This window comes from Trachypithecus francoisi, unplaced genomic scaffold, assembly GCF_009764315.1.
Source record: "Trachypithecus francoisi isolate TF-2019V2 unplaced genomic scaffold, Tfra_2.0 Lachesis_group2, whole genome shotgun sequence".
In the NCBI taxonomy this organism is placed as follows: domain Eukaryota; kingdom Metazoa; phylum Chordata; class Mammalia; order Primates; family Cercopithecidae; genus Trachypithecus; species Trachypithecus francoisi.
In genome coordinates this window covers 88,074,062-88,094,888 of record NW_022681465.1, presented here as the reverse complement: position 1 = coordinate 88,094,888, position 20,827 = coordinate 88,074,062, and the positions used below count along the sequence as shown (strand labels likewise).

Here is a 20,827-nt window from a genome sequence, read left to right as displayed (position 1 = left end):
CCTGGCATTAAATTGCACGTCTCTTGGCCAGAAGGAAAAAAAAGACATTCTCTAACTTGAACTGGAATAATGAATTTTCTCACCTATGTTAATTTAAGGGTAAACTGAGATCATAGGATGGGTGCTAACTCTGGATAGTTCAAACGCAATCATGATAGGCTTATTTTTATCTTGAAAGTAAATTTTTAAAAGAAAATTTAGACTGGGCATGGTGACTCACGCCCATAATCCCAGCACTTTGGGAGGCCGAGGTGGGCAGATCACGAGGTCAGGACTTCAAGATCAGTCTGGCTAACATAGTGAAACCCCATCTCTACTAAAAATACAAAAAAATTAGCCGGGTGTGGTGGCATGCACCTGTAATCCCAGCTACTTGGGAGGCTGAGGCAGGAGAATTGCATGAATACGGGAGGTGGAGGTTGCAGTGAGCCAAGATCACACCATTGCACTCCAGCCCAGGCGACAGAGTGAGACTGTGTCTCAAAACAAAAAAAAAACAAAAAGAAAATTTATCATAGCTTTAAAATTTAAGGTGTGGGAATCAAACTAGGAATGCATTTGAAATTTTTCAGTGTCCCAAATCATATTTCACACAGTTCATGCACTAACCATACTCTGTCCCCTTTCTTTCCTTTTCTTTTCCTTTTTCTTTCTTTCCTTTCTTGTCTCACTCTGTCACCAGGCTGGAGTGCAGTGGTGCAATCTCGGCTCACTGCAACCTCTCCTCTGCCTCTTGGGTTCTAGCGATTCTGCTGCCTCAGCCTCCAGAGTAGCTGGGATTACAGGCATGTGCCACCACGTCTGGCTAATTTTTGTATTTTTAGTAGAGATGCAGTTTTACCATGTTGACCAGGTGATCCTCCTGCCTCAGCCTCCCAAAGTGCTGGGATTACAGGCATGAGTCACTGTGCCCAGCCACTAAACATACTATTTTCTATCAAAATTGACCTTTTTTTTTCTTCATCTCTATTTATTTTACAGAGTGAAGGAACATTCTGCTAAATCTTTCCTGATGGATCCCTGCTCCCCTGTGCCTTTCTTTTGTGCCACCGTCTTTATTCCCACATTTGTGTGTCTCACCCCTGTTGTCCTCCTCAGCTTAGTCTTACTGAGCTTTGCGATAATGCCTGCATCCACCTTCACCCTCCACCACATCTAGTTGTCTCTGGCTGGCTGGTCAGAACTCAGAGCAGCTGTGGGCGGATCTGCTGCAGTACAGAGAGGCCTGTGCCCATGGCTGGCTGCCCAGAGACCTGTTCTCTGTCACACCTGATCAGATCTTTGAGATACCGCCTCACCCCAAGGACTGGTTCTGGTTAAAATAAGATGCTCGGGAACACTCTTTCATAGAGGGTGGTTGTCAACGAGGTTGTGCAAGAAGGAGAGTCATCTTGGAAAAGATAAAGGGAAACAACAGGAAATGGAAAAGAAATGGGGTAAGAGATTAGTTCTTATCACAGTTAAACTAGTGCATCTTGTTCTGTATCATCGAAAATATCTCTTGTGACCAGCACTTTACAGGACATCTGGTAACCAGCACTTATTTCACAATCCTGAATTCAAGGGTGCCCATGAGAGAAGAATACAGTATCTGCTGAAACAGACTCCCACATGAAGCCCATTGTGCTGTCCCCATAATTTTCACTCGAGTTCAAGGCATGCTGACATATTTTAAATGGGAGATCTGTGTGCAACCTCATTCACTGCAGACTGCAGACAAGTCATTCTCCTGCTATGTGGAAATCTCTCATTTCCCTTCCCTACTGTGTCTTTGGTCAACAGTTATAAACTCTCCCTCAGACAGCTGGTTGTGTATTAAAGTCTATTTATAACAGTCAATGGACAACTGATTGTTTATGGGGAGTCGTGGCAATTTTTGCTTAGGAAAGACAATTGGGGCATTTCTTCTGGAGCAGAGCGGGTTCAGCCGCTGGACTCCACAAACATTGCCTCACTTGTCTTCTTACATTCTGTGGATTGAGGTTACCCCAGGTGCTAATGGTGAATTCAAACCCAGCACAGATTGCTGACTGGGTTTTCAGTCAAGGGTCTTGGGGGCTAGACAATAGAAAAAAAATGAAACAGTAATACTTTGTGAGGAACAAAAAAATGCAAAAGTACCCATATCTATGAGGAACAGTATACTATACTCAAAATTTTCAGTAGAGCTTATGAAACTAGATTTCCACCCCACTAACCACAGTTCTGGATTATAGGGTTTTTTTTTGTTTTGTTTTTGAGACAGAGCCTTGCTGCTATTGCCCAGGCTGGAGTGCAGTGGCGCAATGTTGCCTCACTGCAACCTCTGCCTCCTGGGTTCAAGGGACTCTCCTGCCTCAGCCTCCCAAGTAGCTGAGATTACAGGTGTGTGCCACCATGCCCAGCTAATTTTTGTATTTTTAGTAGAGATGGGGTTTTCCATATTGGCCAGGCTGGTCTCGAACTCCTGACCTCACCTGATTCTTCTGCCTCTCCTCCCAAAGTGCTGGAACTACAGGCATGAGCCACCATGCCTGGATGCCCCTAACCACAGTTCTAATTAAAATATGATCACATGACAACTTTTTAGCATTGAGAAAACTTCCTATTCTGGTGAGTCTTGAGGTGCTTTTTATTTTCCTTTGTAATTTCAAAACTTTTTTTTCAACTACAACAAAAACCTAGACAAAACGAATTTAAATCTCATCATTAATCGATAGTGAAGTAAAAATGCTAATGGGAAAAAAATCTGGATTTCTAGAAATGTCTTGTATAATATTTTTCTACTAGCTCTGACTTCAGTAAGATGGTTTTGAACTCTTCCTTAATTTTTGGAAAAATAGGATGGGTGATATGTAATTTTTAAGTGACATATTAGGTTCTTAATATAAAAAAATAGAAAAAATTAAAATGGTTTATACCCTCCCTGCCTAGATAACACTTGTTATGTTAAACTGTCACTTGCATATGATTAATAAGCTCAACTGAGTGTAACATAAAAACTAAACATAATCATTGTTCATATTACTAACCCAGAAAAAATTGTGTACAGACAGTTATATCTATATCTGTGGAGGAGTTTTAAACAAGTGTAATTAAATGATGCAATGACTGGTCTACCTCTTGGTTTGCTTATTCTGATTCCAATTTATTCCATTTTATCTGTAAATCTTAGCACATCACATTTGTCTTATTCTGTCTTCTCCAGAAGATGTTAATGAATTACAATTCATACATAATGTTATAGGTGATTTTTAATAGCTAATAAAAAGTTTGAGGATTTCAGAATTTTCAGTCACATTGTTTTCAAATCAGTAAGTTACCCCTAAGTGACTAGTTATCTAACTTTTAGTGCTTTTGCTGCATTTAGTAACTTTCTGAAGTCCTGTTTGACCCATATTTTTCTATGTATTCTTTTTAGGGCCGCTTTCGGAAAAAAGCAGCCTTGTGTTGCTGGAACAATTTGTTCATAATTCTGGATTAGTCTGGGACTGCTTTTTCACAAACAGCAGTTGAAGGCCCATCCATTTGGCTCAGGAGGTCCTCTGTGAGGAGATTTGGTCCTTGTGCATTTCTCTCTCCGTCTCTGCCGCAGCAAAAGGTAAATTAATAATGAAGTGCAGATGAACTGAGTCAAAGCTCTTTTAAGAGGAACCTGAACAGCAATACCATGGTTTCAGCTCTTATATTCTGCTTAAAGTCTTGGATTCTTCTGGGATGTAAGACTACAAAAATGTTCTGTAGAGTCCAGAATCAGTTTCAGGTTGTTCAGACAAGATCATTCTTATTCCTGGTTCCCATCAGAGACAGAGCTGAAGGTTGAACTATTTAAAGCTTTCCTTGTGGCCACATTGATGTTTAACTGTCAGAGATAGGAAGAGAGAACCGTCAATTCATCCCAAACAAAAGCCCTTTTCTGTGGGTTTATCAGTTAAAAGTAGTAAAAGTTTTGCATTGATTGATGCCTCTGTGAGCTATTTGAGGTAGGGAGAAACAACCAAAATGGGAAGTTGAGGACTTAAATAGGTCAGAAGAAGTTAGTATTTTCAGAATTGTATTCCATATGTGAATATAGAACACACAAGGGAGAGTAGTCAATAGAAATAACTGACACATGATTTTAAGCAAAAACCCTAGATACATCAGTTGGGGGCTACATTTTAATATGGTTTTACCAGTGAACAAATCAGCGAGGTTTTCCCTTCTAGCAGTTAAAGTGCCTGAGATTTTAAGGAACTGAACTCTGAGCAAACAGATCCACATAATACAAGTCTTCCACAGATCAAATGTAATGTAACTTTTAGAAAACAAAAGCCTCAGTTCCTCAGGGCCAGCGGACTTCCAAGATACAGGATGACCCTCTCTCCATTCTTCAAAAGCCAGCACAAATGTCTGCCAGGCAATTTGGGGGGGAGGGGTATCTAAGTTTTCCTTTATTCTTAAAATTCACTGATAGGATAGGTTCCTAGGAACAATAAGTGTTTGATTTTTGGAAGTCCCTTTTTTTTTTCCTTTTTTGTTTTCCTTTCTATTGTTTAAATCACTGAAGGAGTGGTTTCCCAAGCTCATTGAAACAAAGGAATGGAACATGCTTTCACTAAAGCCTTCTAGGAAGCTTTGAGATGGGGAGGAGGGTGGGCGGATCATTCAGGAAAGTGACTTAAGGTCACTGGTGACAGAGCAGAGTCAGCGCGGGTGAGCGCAAGAGCAGACCTAGGACCAGAGCTGTAGGTGCTGGTGGATGGACAAAGAATCCCTGGGGAATCAAAGGGCTGGGGAAACTACTTGAATGTCCCTGGAAGCAATGGGAGCCTCAGTGCCATGGAGGCCAGTGCTGCTTCATGCTGGCCTCATTACACCCAATGGGCCCTTGGCCACTAGACTTAGTACATTAGAATCTCTGTGGAAACGATTGGTATATTAAAACACCTGTCCAGGTAATTTTAACGGGTAGCCATGAAATCAGCTTCTGAGCAGGGAGATGGTTATATGTGGGGTGCGAGGGAATGAACTGACAATTCCAACATGGAAACCCCCTGAGGTGTTAACTTGAGTCGTGTTGAAGGTAATACCTACTTTATGGAATTGTTAGGGAGATTATCCTTATGGTTGAGCTCAGAGGTTTGGAATCAAACATACTGGCTTCAAATCCTGGTTCAGTCTATTTGACCATTTGTGTGTCCTTAAGCAAATTACTTAATTTCTTTAAGCCCCGGTTTCTTCATTTGTAAAACAGGTAATAGTGCTTACAGGGAGGACTCAGTTCTTCAGCTGCCCTGAGCATGCTGCTTGGCATATGGAAAGCATGCAAACATTGGAGCCACCCTTCATTTCTTCCCTCGTCCTCCTGTTCTTGCTGCGATTATATCTAATGACTGACAAAATGTGTACAAACCTAAATGCTAATCTTTTTTTTCCATTTCCAAACTTTGTTAATACTTATCATGGGATATTAATAGACTGTAGGACATTACTTATTATGATGTTTTACTATACTATGGTACAGTACTATATACTGTATAGTGGCTGCTGATTTTTTTTTCTTTTTCCTAAATTCAAGTATTTCAATACAATGTATGCAGAATATGGGCAAGGACTAAATGCTGGTTGCCTGGGTGGGGTTCATGCAAAATCAAATGTGACAACCTTTTCTGGAAAGAAAGAATAATGACACTATTACCACCTAGATATTAACTGAATATGCTAAGCTCATCATATAGACTGTCCAAGTCAATCTGTAAAACATCCTTTTGAGGTTGTTAGTAGAATTACCTCTGTTTTTCAGATAAGGAAATGGAAGCGTACAGTCATTTGCCCAAGGTCAGAGAACCAGTAAAGGAGGATTCCAACTCAGGCAGGCTGGCTCAGAGCCCTGCCTGTTACTATTATGCTTACCAGGCCTCACAGGTCGTGACTGGGAGCTCAGGTTCAATGATTCCTTCCTGGCAGGCCAGCTATCATAAGAGGAAAGGAAGTACCAGAAAGCTTTTTCTCTAACTTGCTAAATATCAACTTTCCTAATATATGAATTACTGCTTAGAGGCATAGTTGTTACACTGTGTAATATATTTTGACGTATGGTGTGCATGTTCCTGTGGTTGCATTTTTTATGCATTATACACACATCTCTGCAAACCTTAGAGAAGGGATAAAAGGCAATGAGATGTTTTGAGAAAAGTTACAATTATCTGTATTAAGATGTATTTTCTTTTGATTATAAAACAGGTATAAAAATCAGAATATAAAATAATATAGTATCCTAACATTTAAAAATGCACATTTATATTAATGTTAAATTCTGAATGTTAACATTCAAATGTTGACAGTGGTTATCTCTATGACGGTAGGCTTGCGTTGACTATCACTTTACCTTTCTGCCCCTTTGAATTGTCTGAATTTTTTAAAATAATGGACATGTATTACTTTTATGATAAGAAATCCAAAAACCAATCCTGTTTTAGAAAACTTAGAAAAGCCCAGAAAACTATAAAAAAGAAAATAACAATCTTACCACCAATTAAAAATGCTGATAACATTAGCAGATATACTTCCAATTATCTCTTCTTGTATGTATATTATGTGGTAGAGATCATCTACAATTCATAATTTGGTGACCCATTTTCTTTTCTTTCTCTTTAAAAAGTCAAAAGAACTTTTAGGATATTAAAGACTCTTCTTAAGCATTATTATTATTATTTGAGATGGAGTTTCACTCTTGTTGCCCAGGCTGGAGTGCAATGGCCCGATCTTGGCTTACCACAACTTCCGCCTCCTGGGTTCAAGCGATTCTCCTGCCTCAGCCTCCCGAGTAGCTATGATTACAGGCATGCACCACCATGCCCTACTAATTTTGTATTTTTAATAGAGACGGGGTTTCTCCATGTTGGTCAGGCTGGTCTCGAACTCCCAACCTCACGTGCTCTGCACATCTTGGCCTCCCAAAGTGCTGGGATTACAGGCATAAGCCACTGCCTGGCCTTAAGCATTATTTACATTATTTAAATGTTACACAATAGATCATGTGTACAATATACTAACTATTGCCCTATGTTTTTTCTCTTTTTTTAAGGTGATCAACAATGATGTGTATTAGATATCTTTATCATGAATATTGGATTATATTTCAGATTATTTTCTAGATTCCTAGAATTAGTGGGTTAAAGTGAATGATCATAATTTATTTATTGCTACGTAAAAAAAAAAATAATAATTCCAAAACATAGTGACTTAAAACGATAATATATTATTGTTTTTCATGGTTCTGTGGGTTGAATAAGCTCAGCTCAGTAGTTCTTATTTGGGAGTCTGGGGTTGAGCCATTCGGAAGCCTCAATGGCTGGACATTCAACATGGCTTCTTCATGCACATGAGTGATACCTCTGTGTTCCTCCACGTGGCCTCTTTCCAGTACAGTGGCTGGATTTCTTCCTTGTCTTTCAGGGATCCAAGAGGCAAGAAGTGGAAACTGCCAGTCCTCTTACAGACCAGGGCCTGGAGCTGGCACAATGTCACTTCCACCGTATCTTCTGTCGAGAGTAGTCACCGGCCAGCTGAGCTTCAAGGATGTGCAGGAGCAGCCTCCCTTCTCCATGGAAGAGTGGCATGTATCTACAAGAGGGCAGCAATTGATGGCAGCCATCTTTGAAGTCAGGCTACCACAGATCATTTTTGAAAATGGAATAAAATACAGTTTGGTACAGTTTTAAGCAAACTTGTGAAGTAACTGAATGTTTACAGAAGTCTACAGAAAGACATTTCTGTCAGAAATAAATCTTGCTAAAGCCTCTTGAAGGAAGTGTGAGGGAGGAAAGCAGGCCGATGGAGGCTAGTCTTTTCAATAGGCCTAAATGTCCCCGTGTCCCCTGAGAAAGTCTCTGCAGAGGGATGGAGTGCTAAGGAGCAAGAGTTACTGACCGCTGAATGACTTGTCATGCCTCAGGCAAACACTGAACTTTCCTGTTCCTTGAGGTTCAGCTCAGGCTGTCCCTGTCCTGTCCGGACCTCCGGGGCCAAACCACAGCCTGGGCAGAGGTGCCAGCCGGGAGGGTGTGGGGAATGCAGGGACAGCCCTGGAGGGAGAAGGGCAAGTTATTGCTGGGAAGTGATTTGAGATAGGGCTGTCAGGGGAAGGAAGAGGGAGGTGCGGGATGAGGTGACCAACTGAACACAGAAATCTGCAACTCTGACTTGAAGACACAATGGATCTGCAGTGCTTAGCAGTGAGGGGTATGCTTCGGAGGTTACAATTCTTTCTGGGAAGGGCCCAGTGGCCCGAAATCTAGCATTCTGCCCCTGTAGACACTCCAACGCAAGCTATTACAAGGCTCTGTATTGCTTCAGTAACAGGAGAGAGGAGGACTCCTGCTCACTCTTCATCCACCTCAAATGCTCCCCCCACCCCCTCCCCACTGGAGATTCTACTTCCCACCCCACCTTCCCTCACCTGAGGGATCCCTCCATCCTTAGTTGTCCTAAATCTTCACAGAGGCTGAGGAGACAGGATTAGGAGTGAGGTTTTTGAGCTCACTGTTCAGGTTGGGATTCGGGCTTTACTATATACTCTGAGTGACTTTTGGTTAGTTAGTTAGCTTCTTTGCATATTGGTTCACTCATCTATAAAAGGGGGATTTAAATACAGTCTCACCTCATTCTGTTGTTGTAAGGATTGAATGAGTTAATTATGTAGAATTTTCTAGAACTCTGGACCACAGTAAACACAAAGCATTAATTTAACTTTCTATTACTAAAAAGAAGAAAACTTTTTTTTTTTGTTTAAATAGACTTTATCTTTAGAATGATCTTAGGATCACAGCAAAACTGAGCAGAAAGTACAGAGATTTCCCATATGTGTCCTGCCTGCATACACATATAAGCACAGCCTTTCCCACCATCGGCATCCTGCACCCGGTAGTACATTTGTTACAACTGATGAACCTACAGTGACACATGATTATCACCCAAATCCATAGTTTACCTTAGGGTTCACTTTTCGTGTTGTACATTCTATAGGTCTGGACAAATGCACGATGGCATGCACCCACAACTCCAGCATCAGACAGATTTGTTTCGCTGTCCTAAACATCGTCTTTTGTATTACTTTTAGTTACGGCTTGCCTTGAATTGTAGATAAGACATCATTACATATCCTTTATTACTTCTTGTAAACTAATCAAGCTGGGTTAGTTTATGTGACCTGTACAATATTACGTGTTCCACAGAGCCATGCATGAAACTTGGCAAACGGATAGTGAATTAGTGGTAGAAGAGGTGAGCAAATGAATGAATGAGACCTGTGCGTAGGGGTAAAAGACAAACTCAGGTAAGATTTATGATTTTTATTTTTTATATGTTTTGAGCATTTTCTATATTTTCTCCAATGAGCATATTATTTTTATAGTCAGAAATAATAAAGACAATTTGTTTTAAGCTTTTAAGTTTGGGGTACATGTGAAGGTTTGTTGCTTAGGTAATCGTGTCATGGGGGTTTCTTGTGCAGATTATTTCATTACCCAGATATTAAGCCTAGTATGCATTAGATCCTCTCCCTCTTCCCATGCTTCACCCTGCAATGGGCCCCAGTGTGTGTTGTTCCCCTCTATGTGTCCATGTGTTCTCATCATTTAGCTCCCACTTACAAGTAAAAACATGCAGTATTTGGTTTTCTGTTCCTGCCTTAGTTTTCTAAGGATAAGGGTCTCCAGCTCCATCCATGTCCATTCCATGGTATAAATGTGCTACATTTTCTTTATCTAGTCTAGCACTGATGGACATTTAGGTTGATCCCATATCTTTACTATTGTGAATAGTGATGCAATGAACATACACAGGCATGTAGAAAAATGCAAATCAAAACCACAATGAGATGCCATCTCACACCAGTCACAATGGATATTATTAAAAAGTAAAAAAATAAGACATGCTGGTGAGGTTGTGGAGAAAAAGGAACCCCTATACATTCCTGGTGGGAGTATAAATTAGTTCAACCATTGTTGAAGACAGTGTGGTGATTCCTTGGAGATCTAAAGACAGAAATCTCATTCGACTCAGCAATCCCATTACTGGGTATATGCCCAAAGGAACATAAATCATTCTATTATAAAGACACATGACATGCGTATGTGTGTGTGTTTTTAAAAAATACATTAAACTTGCTCTCTGTTCCTCAGCTCCTTCTTTACCCATTGGTACTTAGCTCTGGTTCCTCTGTTGCCAGTATGCACCATGGAGTCTATGCCAGGCAGTGTGGGGTTTGTCAGCTAGTGTACACGTTGACCACAGCTAAGAGCACAGACTCTGGAGCCAGGTGCTTGGGTTCAAATTTGGGTTCCTCCCCTCCTAGCTGTGTGAACTTGGGCAAGTTAGTTACTTCTCTGTATCTGCCTTTCCTCATCTGTAAAATAGATATAATGGCACATACCTCATAGGGATTTGTGAAGAATCTCTCAGTTAATACAGGTCAAGTGCTTAGGACAATGACTGGAACATAATAAATATTTGCAGGTGTTAGCTCTTATTTCCGTCATACACTGAAGCCTATTAGGACACACAGAATCAGCCCAGAGAAGTTTCTGTTCTAATAAAGGACTGTTGAGGGCCTATTTATGCCCTGCCTTTTCTACTACCACACCCACATGCTGGTCTGAAGAAATATAGATAATTCTGGCAAAACAAGCTGCTTTTTAAATTTTTGTACAAATCTAACTTTCAAGTTTCTGCTACCTTTGAACTAAAGCTCTGTTGTAATAAATGCATCAAGAAAATAATTGAAGAGTTAGAGATTTGGTTATAAGCTAAATAGTAAAAAGGGAATCTGCATGCTGACTGGATCATGCCTCACCCTTTAATGGCAACAGGAAAATGTCACAAGCAAGACTGGAACAAGAGTTGAGCCCCTTCTGAGAGTATCTGGTTAGAGGTGGTTCAGGTAGGTCTTGTCACTCTCGATCTCAGTTCATCTTGGTATGAGACTGTACATGGCTGGAGGATGTCACTTTCCCAGCCAAGGCATCAATCCCTAGAGTCTTTACCATTAGAAAATATTCAATATTGTGACTTCTTCCAATGAATGTCAAGCCTAAAGTTAAGCCCAAATCTAAACCTCTTCTATTATTATTTTCAGTTATTATCCTTCCGTTAGCCTGAGGTTTCTTTAGTATTCCTATACTGAGGAAGATTTGATTTGGCTAGCATAAAAATCTCAAAACAATCCTATTTTCAAGAAATGGCTTGAAATGTGTATGCAGATACAGCAGACTTCATTCATCCAAAGGATACTATGAACAGGTGCTAGGCTCCAGGCACTGAGCTAGGTGCTGGGGAGATGGTAATGAACAGGCCAATGAAGATTCTCTCCTCATGGGGCTTCCTGTCTGGCCAAGGGTCAAAACTGACTTATGTATCTGTAATGCCCAGTCCCTCAGCACTGAGAGAGAAAACAAAAGCCTCATACCCCTTGTCTTTTCTGCAAAGTGGCAGGATTGTTTCCTGTGATTCCAGGTCAAACCTCAACTAGGAGTATCTAATCAACTCTCTGTTTCCCCTCCCCTCTTTGCAAAGCCCACTATCTCTGGATCTTTCTTCGCCACACTAGCTTTCTGTTCAAAATCTGAGGATAGTACTTCTGAGGATAAGGTTTTCCAGAGAAACAGAACCAATAGGAATTATATATGTATATGTGTACACACACACACACACACACACACACACACACACACACAAAGTAAAGAATTGGCCCACATGGTTATGGAGGCCAGGAAGTTCCAGGATCTGCAGTGGGTACGCTGGAGACCCAGGAGAGCTGATGGTATAGTTTCAGTCCAAAGCTGAAGGCCTGAGAACCAAGAGAGTTTATAGTATAACTTCCAGTCTGAGTCAGAAGACAGGACAAAACTAATGTCCCAGTTAAAAGTCAAGCAGAGTGAATTCTCTCTTACCACATCTTTTTGTTCTATTCAGGCCTTTGATGGATTGGATGAGACCCACTCATCCTGGGGAGGGCAATCTGCTTTACTCTGTCTACTGATTTGAAAGTTAATCTTATCCAGAAATGCCCTCACAGACACACCCAGAATAACATTTGACTAAGTATCTGGGCACCTGTCATTCAGTCAGGTTGACACACAATTAGCCATTGCAGTGGAGTTTAGGCCATATGCCCAAATTCTAGCTGCAAGGGAAGCTGGGAGAAATAAGTATCTGGCCATTTAAGCTTATACAATGAAAGATGGATTCTATGTTTTAAGATGAGGGATTCTTCAAACCAGTAAAGAAAGGGTCAGATGCTGGGATACTAAAGTGAATAACAAATGTTTCTTACAGACTAGGATCCAGTTTTCCTGGTTCCAAGTTTAATGCTTTCTTCATTACATTGCAGTTGCCACATTATTGGAAAACATTTTTTTTGTTGTTTACTTTCAGAAAACAGGCTGATGGGGTGAGAGAGCACTGAGAATTCCATTCTTCAGTGTGTATTTAATTATTTCTACACTGGAGCAAATGCCGTGGACTGATTTTTTTTTTCATGGGAATTCAAGCCCCACTCTCTTTGGCAGAGAGTCCTAACTATTTTTGGAAGTTGGAAAAAAATTCAGAGAATCTGGTTCACTTTTGGTCATGTACAGTAATGTTATTTTTGTGTATCTAGGACAGTGACATGGTCAATGCTTATTTTTAATTGGCTTTCTGGGGACACAAGGTCAGGAACAAGGCAGAAGAGTCACTCACAATTGATTAGGATCCTGTCCTGTTGGTCTGTATTCACTGGCAGGAGCCCTCCTCTCCCTGAGTGCCTGAAGTGACTTCTCCTCAGAGCCTGCCAGGCCTCTTTCTGGTCTTATTACTGTCTTTTTATTGCAGCTAGAATATTCTATAAGGGTTGGTGGAAAGTGCTTCAGTGCAAGAATCAGGACACTAGCATTTGAGTTGTAGCTCTGATACTTAATCAGTGTAGAGCAAGTTATTTACTCTGTATCTGTGAAACACAGATACTAGATTAGATAATCCCTAAGATAGCAGCTTTTGGCTGCAAATCAGAATATCCATATAAAAAGTGACTTTAAAAGTAAGGGAATGTTATATAAAAAAAAAAAATTCTGGACTGATGGTTGTTTGAGAGATTAGTTCAGAAACAGCTCAATGATGTAACAAAGGACACAGACCCTTTTGTTTTACTGTGTAGTATCATGTTCATGATGTCTCTCTTCATGGTTGCATGTGGCTACCATAGTTCTAGGTATCAAGAATAGACAATGTGACATCAAAAAGATCACAGAAGATGAGGGGTTACTTTCTTGTGAATCTTTTTATTGGGGAGGAAACCTTTCTGGAAAAGGTCCCATGCCATAATCCCAGAGGAAGGCAGGAAAACAATGATCAAGCATTTGAAGGCTCCACTGTGTGCATCAAACTCTACCAGTGAGAGCAAAGACCTGCAAAGTCTTTCCCATGTCCAATATGCTATGATTCTATGGTTCCTTGATGATCTTCATCAGTGAATATAAAAATCAGGCTTTGGCACTGGTACTTGAGTGTTGAGTCTTACCTGACTTTGGAAAGGTAAAGAACAGTGGCTTCCTCCTATGAAAAGCACATGGAGTGGATATTGACAGTATACTTCAGAACATTTTTCACGGGGAGATAATGAGTAGCCTGCTAGTGAGGGTAATTGCCCTTCTTAAAATAACATCATGTAGATAGACCCAATGTATGCTTCCTATCAAGTTTTTATTTTTACCCAATTTCTTTCTGTATTGCATTTTAGTCATGTGCAATGTTGGAAGAATTCCATGTACCCCAATCACAGGTTGGGTTGTCTGGAGGTAGACACTGAGACAGAGGGATTAACACCTGTAGTGCTCTGTAGTGTAATTCTTCCGCTGAGACTTGCCGTAAATTCTACATGGCATCTTTTCCCATTACTGATGGCTATGGTTTAAATATATCCCTTCCAAAATTCAAGTGTTGAAACTCAATGACTTGTGTGATGGTATTAAGAGGTAGGGCCTTTAAGGGATGATTATGTAGGCTCCTCCCTCAGGAATGGGATTACAGACTTTATAAAAGAGGCTTCTTTATGTGGTGTTTGGCCAGCTTGCCCTTCTACCATGTGAGGAAACGATATTCCTCCCCTTCAGTGGATGCGGCAACAAGGCACCATCTTGAAAGGAGAGAGCAGCCTTCACCAGACAACTGAACCTGCTGGCACCTTGATCTTAGATTCCCAGCCACCAGAACTGTGAGAAAATAAACTTCTGCTCTTTATGAATTACCAAGCCTGTGTTATTCTATTATAGCAGCACAAATGGCCTGAGACGCTGATACTTCAACACCATCGTGACTGCCAGATAATACGGCCCAAGTGGCAGGGATACTTATACTATAGTCTGAATATGCTGTAGAGTCCTTTTATTTTCTGGACCACACAAAAGTCTTGTAACCTTTTTAATCACCCAGTATATGGGCTGGCAGAGTAACCCTAGATGTGGGATATGCTGTCACTAGAACTTCAAGAGACTCACCAGGTATTGCGCTTTCTTCTTAATGGTGTAGCATGGTCCTTACTCCTGGGGACTCATCACATCTTCAATGAGTGGGTTCTGGATCTGAAAACTGACTCAGGTCCAGAAACTGGGCAAGAAGTGTTCCTCTTTACTGGGATGAGTGCCCTTAGCCTCTTAACCATCTGTCTTGACTTTTTCTGTCTGTACAGAAAAAGTAATATTTTTTTTTCCTGTAGTGCACTTCTCTGCTATCTATTATTTTCAACCTTTTGGATGCTGTTTTCTGAGCTAGACACTCTAGATTCTCACTCAGCCTTGCTGGTTCCTGTATTAATTGTAAACCTCTGGCTTCTGGCAGTTAAAAGCTACAACCTGGACTTTATGGTTTGGAGTCCTATTATTCCCTTTGCTATCAGTAAGCCCAGTTCTATGATGGTATCTCCTGCCATCAGTCCTGGCCCACAGAGGGGAGCCACCACCAAGTATTTTATTCTTCTTGGTAGTGCATTCCTTATGGCTTGAAAAATGGTGTGTCCTCTGGGCTTTGCTATAGAACAATTATCTTCTGGTCATATATATCATAGTAGATCCATTCAAGCATTCCTACTTCCCCGAGACTCTTAATCCCTTTGTCCAACATCTATCATGGAAATGCTGGCATGTCTACTTCATACTTAGTATGCCCAGTGTATTTTCCATACTTTTGGGAGCCATGATAGTAGTCAGTTTGCACATCCTCCCCTGGATCCTGCTGGTACATGCCAGGTTGGTCTTGGTGCTCCTCTGTGGTATAGCCTCTTTCCTCCTTTTGAACTTAGCATCAAAGGGTACTTGGGTGGCAAATCTCTGTGTCTCCCACAGTCCCAGGTGCTTATTATTCTAAGTGTCAAAGACAGACAATGGAAAAAAAATGGTTGCTGAAATTTGCTAAGAGTCCTGGAGCTTCTACTAAGGGACCTTATCAGTCAGGATGGGTGGGACTCCCGCTCTTTTAATGTCTAGTTCTAACTCTTTATGTTCCATCAAGTCTCAGTGAGGTGCCTCCTGAGGTCTATCGCCCATAGAGTGATTTGCAAGCTCATATGAAACTGCCTCCCTTTATGGATTCTCAAAATGACTGGAAAGGGGTGCACACTTCAGAGGGAGACACCTTATGGGTGCAGGTAAAACAAAAACAGGATTTGTGCATTACTATGTTTCTGTGACTTTTCTTGTATTAATGTACTGGGAAAGCGTAAGAACTTTTGAATATATTAATTTTTATCTTTTTTGTTTTACCATTTTTTTTTTTTTTTTTTTTTTTTGAGGCGGAGTCTCGCTCTGTCGCCCAGGCTGGAGTGCAATGGCCGGATCTCAGCTCACTGCAAGCTCTGCCTCCCGGGTTTACGCCATTCTCCTGCCTCAGCCTCCCGAGTAGCTGGGACTACAGGCGCCCGCCATCTCGCCCGGCTAATTTTTTATATTTTTTTAGTAGAGACGGGGTTTCACTGTATTAGCCAGGAGGGTCTCGATCTCCTGACCTCGTGATCCGCCCGTCTCGGCCTCCCAAAGTGCTGGGATTACAGGCTTGAGCCACCGCGCCCGGCCATGTTTTACCATTTTAAGTCTTTATAGAAATTCAGTGAAGTGTTAACATGTTTAGAGTCAAAGGCATGAATTTGAGTCATAGCGTAAATATCTTTTGATAAATTAGTCCCTTTTGGTAAATAATTTACTCTTCTTCAGCTTGTTTCTTTGTTAGTAAAATGGAGATAATATAATAATAATGTTTTAGAGAAAATAAGACAATATAACAATATCTTTAACATAATAAGGCTCAGTAATGTCATACACATTATAATTATTATTATCTTCCCACCTCTATTTTAGGCGTCCATGAGGTAGAGACAGGGCCATATTCATTTGTATATCCCCCACAGTGGTGAGCACAATGTCATGAGCGTTATAGGCACTGAATAAATGTTGGTTAAGATAATTTAAGATAGCTTTAGTAGTACTTGAATTTCTTTCTTTCTTTTTTTTTTTTTTGAGGCAGAATCTCACTCTGTCGCCCAGGCTGGAGTGCAGTGGCATGATCTCCGCTCACTGCAAGCTCCGCCTCCCGAGTTCACGCCATTCTCCTGCCTCAGCCTCCCGAGTAGCTGGGACTACAAGCACCTGCCACCACACCTGGCTAATTTTTTTTTGTATTTTTTTAGTAGAGACAGGGTTTCATCGTGTTAGTCAGGATGGTCTCGATCTTCCAACCCGTGATCTGCCTGCCTCGGCCTCCCAAAGTGCTGGGATTACAGGCGTGAGTTTAGTGAAAACACCCTGTACAAATTCAGGACATAATAAGAATTACATGCACTTTAGATCATACTTTTGATTTTTCTATCAATAGTAAATGTTTTGGGAGTTGGCAAAGCAGGGTTGGATTCTTATCAAGTCAATTTTGCTTGCTGAGGACTCTGTGAGTCTGTGGAAAGCTTAATGCAAGATGGTAAGCTGGGGCTGGTGATTAGTGGAGTGAAACCAATGAGATGTCAGCCATACATCTGAAATCTTGACCTCATTATCACAATGCTGTGATGAGGGGCTCATCAGTTATCAATAATTCAAATATACATAATGAGGTAAACACCTGGACAAGAAATGGAGGGTTCAGTAACAATGATGGCAGTAAGCAATGGCAGAAATATTAGTGTTCCAATAAAACATTTCACCCAACAGAAATGTTCTCTGCACTACAAGAAGCTTCTTAATATCATTTATACCTTTAATTGAATTAGGCCTTAAGAACATTGGGGCTTGGGCTATGGTTCTGTCAGAGTATATTTAGTACTGTAAATCAGGAGCCAAGAGAAACTCTTCTTACAGAACAAAGACAGGGAAAAGAAGGCAACTGAGGTCACAGACCAATTCAAAATAGCAATTCTTTTCTATAAGTATTAAATTAGAGAGTAGTTTCTGTAATACTAATGTAGGGTCAACAATCAAATTGGAAGAAATTAGAAGCTGTGCTTCCAGGCATTTATTAAAGGTGGTATCTACAGACTGCTGTGTAGGGTAGGATGAGTCAACTAATACTTAATATTTATAAAAAGAACACGGTGCATATTTAGAATATACTCCTGTAACTAAAAGGCACCATGGAAAAGCTTTCCTGGTAAACTTTCACTTATTTTCTTTCTTTTTTGTTGCTGACTGATAATTTATTCATCATTCACTGTCACGATCACTCCTTAACTAACATCCCAGATGTTATCAGCAATATGACTAAAAAAATTAGACTGATTTTTATTTGTGGGGGCTGTGGCGGGAGGTGGCGTTAGATAGGAAGGTAGGATATGAGCCTCGGTCCTCAAATTCCCCAGACTTGCTGGCCTAGGAAAAAACACATTGGGCAGAGAGTATTAAAATCTTATATTTGTCCACTGATTTTAGCTGTTACCTAAACCTTAGGTGCCTCAATTTCTTCATCTATAAAGTGGAATTACTTACAAATATGAATAATATTACATTACAGATAAAATCATGTAGGGTATGCAGGAGAATTTTTTCACAGAGTCCCTTAAGTATTTTTTGTACACAACACAAAAGACTTTGGATAACCCCTACCCCAGCTGTTGCTTCTTGTTACCAAAATAGCAACAAAGATCTCATCAGAATCAATGGAAAGAGAGATGTCACTTCTCAATAATAAGAGTTATGAAAAATATAAAATAAGTGATTCACACCAAAAATAAAGATTGTAAGGTTATACTATGAACATGAATTCTTGGAGCCAAATTATGAGATGTTTCTTTGAGATCTGGGAGTCCGATTTTGGGATGGAAAGGGATGAGCTGCTACTTTGTGCCTCTCTTGAAACCCCATGGTCAGTATGGGACTGGGGCATGGAGGTATGTGCTGAAAGGGATCTGGGGGAAAGAGAAAGATGCTGACAAAGAAGTCCTGCCAACTAAGCCACAGAGACAGGGAGGGGCCTTCAGTGGCCTCTGGCATAACAATGTCCTCATTGGAAATACCCAACTCACAGATGCCAACAACCTCTGCTTAAGCTCCCTCTTGCCTCAGGCCACCTAAAATGCCAGATACCAGGCCCTTCTTTCCTCCCAGTGGCTCCTGGCATTTCTAATGCCTGCCAGGTATAGGGATTGGGCACTGGCTCCCAATCAACTAAGTCAGTTCTGTCATGGAAACTTGCTGGGTCCTTCCAATCATATCTGCCTGAGCTCCTGCTGCAGCTCCCCTCTCCTCACACCAATGGTTAGTATCATCTACCATGTGATGACATACATGAGGAACAATACAATTTTTCAAGTGAAAATGGCATTTCAACACATAACATTTGATCCTTAGTCAAGAGTCTTCCTTCTTGTAGGCCATCTGCTCGGCTACATCATACTACAGAATTACAGAGTTATTGTCTCAAAAAGAACTCATTTTAGATGCAATCAGTTTTATGTGAACTATAACCTGTTCCAATGGTTCTCAAAGTGTGACCCACTAACCCCGGGCCATCTCTAAATCTCTGAGACCACTTCCAGGAGTCTACAACATGAAAGACCATGTTTCTAATAATACTGAGACTCAACTCACCTTTTAAACTGTATAGTCATTTGCACTACTGATACAAAAGCAATGATGAGTATGACTGCTAATGCTTTCATACAGATCAAGGCGGGGTGCCAAACTGTCCTAGTTGTCATTGTATTTTTCACCATCACACAGTTGGTGCAATTTTTAAATATTCTGTGCAATGATATGGGAAGTCTGCTTCATGAAGCACTTCTGCTGTCAATCAAAGTATATTGTCTTGAAAAAAAGAATGTAAGCAAATTGTTTGAATTAGAACTTTATTTTTGGAACAGCACTTGTATTTGAAGGAATAACTGACAAAGCATAGATATTCAAATTTGGGTATTGGCAGACATTTCTCCAAAATGAACAAAGGAAGGCTGTCACTTTAGGAAAAACAACTCACAGTGTTCTTATTAGTGTTAAAACCTGAGATTTCAAGCAAAAATTAGAATTTTAAAAACCTCACATCCATCACCATGAGTTCGACAGCTTCCCAATATTTAAAGGTTTTTCTGAGGTCAACGTTATATTAACAAGTTTTATATGGTAGCATTATTTTTATATATCAACAAATGTAACTTTTTGTAATTGTTAATGTATCAACATTTGGAAGATTTTCGTAACTAGTGAACTAAACACTTTCCAAATGACAGGGTGTATAGCATTACATGGACAACATGGGTAAAAGATTCATTAGAAGTGCATAAGACTGATGGATTTTAATGGGACCATAAAAAGTTCGTCAATACGGTTTTAGATTCCACATTGCAGCTAATCTTAAGGAAACTACTATCTATTGAGTTTTGCTATAGTATCAAAAAAGCTCACTTTTCTGTACCTTTAGGAAGCCTCTGATCATCTTTCTCAAGTTAAATCTATCTTTAGTGCCTTCAGGTCCTGATGGAAATGTGCTATGCAAATCCAGAGGTACAAGATAGCAATTTGGCCTTTGGCAAGCAAATTGTGTCTGAATTACAGTTTATTGAGAAATGTCTTTTTGAAATAGAGACGTTGTCAGTAAAAATTGTAATTTAAGACTGCAGATGGGATTGAAATAAACTGGGCTGTTTCCTGACTCAATATGGTCAATATCCTTCAGCCTCTTCCTCCTTTGACCCACCCAGAGTATGAGCTCTCCCAACATTGCCACAGCAAATTGATAGATGAGTCTTGAGTCCATGTGAAAATAGCTCCTTTTGGGCTGTTAATATTTTGTACATACATAGAGCCTTTTTACTCGTTAATGAAGTATCAGGCCTAGAAGGAGCCTAATTTTCATTGAGGGATGTAAGTAATTTGGAAGGGAATTCAACAGCCTTGGAAATAAAAAATGAGCCGATATTATTCAAGTCCTAGCTTTTTATAATCAAGCCTGCATTCCAACGAGCTAATCTTCAGAAAGAAACCTCAGCATAGCCCTAGATTGTAGTCCTCCTGATATAAACTCCCCTAAGTAGCTAAAATGAACTGAAGGATTCAATAGAGGCATTAGTGTTCTTCCACTTGAATATTGCAGATTCTCTGCCAAATATAAAGTCTTTTTTCTTGACAGTAATTAACTAGCTGGCTCATATGTTTCTAATGACTACTCCAAGTGAGAGTGAATAAAGACATATTATAGAGGAGGATGCTTGCTAAGAAAAGGACATGCTTCCTAATTTACTGTAGCTCTATCAAGCAGTTAAGAGTAGCCCTGTTTGACCCCATTTATGACTGGAATTAGCAATTATAATTAAAATTAGCAATTGAGCTTCATGGCAAAGAACAGGGCACTAGAGTCAGAA

The 20,827-nt window shown here is 40.3% G+C and overlaps 1 long non-coding RNA gene across 1 annotated transcript; it reads left to right on the top strand.

Annotated features, from left to right (window-relative positions):
• Window positions 1-879: 879 nt before the first annotated feature.
• LOC117064494 lies at window positions 880-9,303 on the top strand. Its single transcript, XR_004429492.1, has 3 exons — window positions 880-1,436; window positions 3,401-3,580; window positions 9,198-9,303. It is a non-coding gene; the product is annotated as an uncharacterized LOC117064494 (long non-coding RNA).
• Window positions 9,304-20,827: the final 11,524 nt, after the last annotated feature.